The sequence below is a fragment of the Anomaloglossus baeobatrachus genome, chromosome 7, assembly GCF_048569485.1.
Source record: "Anomaloglossus baeobatrachus isolate aAnoBae1 chromosome 7, aAnoBae1.hap1, whole genome shotgun sequence".
Lineage (NCBI taxonomy): Eukaryota > Metazoa > Chordata > Amphibia > Anura > Aromobatidae > Anomaloglossus > Anomaloglossus baeobatrachus.
The window spans coordinates 306768819-306771249 of NC_134359.1; positions in this window are offsets into that span (position 1 = coordinate 306768819).

A 2431-nucleotide genomic window follows, 5' to 3' on the forward strand; every position below is an offset into this window, starting at 1 on the left:
GGATTATAGAATAAACAACAATTTACATTTTAAGTGGCCTTTACATGCAGTGATATCGCTAGCAAGCGTACCCGCCCCCGTCGGTTGTGCGTCATGGGCATATTGCTGCCCGTGGCGCACAATATCATTAGGACCCGTCACACTACTTACCTGCCTAGCAACGTCACTGTGGCCGGCGATCCGCCTCCTTTCTAAGGGGGAGGGACGTTCGGCGTCACAGCGACGTCACTAAGCGGCCGCCCAATAGAAGCGGAGGGGCGGGGATGAGAGGCTGTAACATCCCGCCCACCTACTTCCCTCCATATTGCCGGCGGCCGCAGGTACGATGTAGTTCGTCGTTCCCGAGGTGTCACACGTAGCGATGTGTGCTGCCGCAGGAACGACAAACAACCTCTGTGCTCAACAATCAACGATTTTTTGAAAATGAACGACGTGTCAACGATGGACGATTTGATGAGTATTTTCCATCGTTAATACTCGCTCGTTGGTGTCACACGCAACGACGTTGCTAACGAGGCCGGATGTGCGTCACATAATCCGTGATCCCGGCGATACGGTATATCATTAGATACGTCGCTGCGTGTAACGGGGCCTGTACTCAGAAATAGAAAGAGAAAAATCAGAAAAACTGACAATTGTGCAGCAGACTCTGAATTTTTGCCAGAGCTGAATAATGAGATCTCCTCTGACGTCTTTTTCCTCCTCTCATCATACGGGCGGCCTCCATTACTCATCATACGGGCGGCCTCCATTACTCATCATACGGGCGGCCTCCATTACTCATCATACGGGCGGCCTCCATTACTCATCATACGGGCGGCCTCCATTACTTATCATACGGGCAGCCTCCATTACTCATCATACGGGCGGCCTCCATTACTTATCATACGGGCGGCCTCCATTACTCGTCATACGGGCGGCCTCCATTACTCATCATATGGGCGGCCTCCATTACTCATCATATGGGCGGCCTCCATTACTTATCATTCGGGCGGCCTCCATTACTCGTCATACGGGCGGCCTCCATTACTCGTCATACGGGCAGCCTCCATTACTCATCATACGGGCGGCCTCCATTACTCATCATACGGGCAGCCTCCATTACTCATCATACGGGCAGCCTCCATTACTTATCATACGGGCGGCCTCCATTACTCGTCATACGGGCAGCCTCCATTACTCATCATACGGGCAGCCTCCATTACTCATCATACGGGCGGCCTCCATTACTTATCATACGGGCGGCCTCCATTACTCGTCATACGGGCGGCCTCCATTACTCGTCATACGGGCGGCCTCCATTACTCGTCATACGGGCGGCCTCCATTACTCGTCATACGGGCGGCCTCCATTACTCGTCATACGGGCGGCCTCCATTACTCGTCATACGGGCGGCCTCCATTACTCGTCATACGGGCGGCCTCCATTACTCGTCATACGGGCGGCCTCCATTACTCGTCATACGGGCGGCCTCCATTACTCATAATACGGGCAGCCTCCAATACTCATAATACGGGCAGCCTCCATTCCTTGTAATAATCTCGTTGCCGCCTTTGAACTGACTAACTTTTGAATATGTTTCATGTGATGTTCGGCTCTGTACACACCTGCTGAAACAGTGTTGTCAAGCAAACTGAGGCTTCTGGATTGTCCATCCAGAGGGGGGTGGGGGGGCCGGAACTGGCTAACATCACACCTACCTCCGATAAGGGACAGTGCAGTGTCTCAAGTCTGAAGGCTAGCCTAGGGTCCATGAAAATATCCGTTTTAAAATGTGGAGCTCAAAATTGGATCCCATATTCCAGATGTGGAATATCAATCCCATCCACTCCACAAGGTCATTAATAAAGAGATTAAAAAGAATCGGTCCTTGCACAGAGCCCTGCGGTTCCCACTGCTCCCAGTACAGATCCCTGCGGTTCCCACTGCTCCCAGTACAGATCCCTGCGGTTCCCACTGCTCCCAGTACAGATCCCTGCAGCCCCCACTGCTCCCAGTACAGATCCCTGCGGTCCTCACTGCTCCCAGTACAGATCCCTGCGGACCCCACTGCTCCCAGTACAGATCCCTACCTAATCCACAATCTCTCCCTCCCTGCTGTGACTTTGTTCAGTGCTATCAGCTCTTAAAACAGCTATTGTATTCTGGTTTCTGGAAGGTATGATGGATGTAATGACACGCGCTGCTTTAAACACTTTCCCTGCTCTAAATCTGTCCCTCTGACCTCTGCTGCAGGCAGCCCTGAAAAGGGCTTCTTGTGTTATTAAGAGGCTTAAGGCTGCTTTACACGCTGGACGCATGACACATGACACATACTTACCTTTCTACAGACGTCGCTGTGGCCGGCGAACAAACTCTTTTTTAAGGGGGCGGTTCGTGCGGCGTTACAGCGACGTCACACAGTGGCCCACCAATAGAAGCGGAGGGGCGG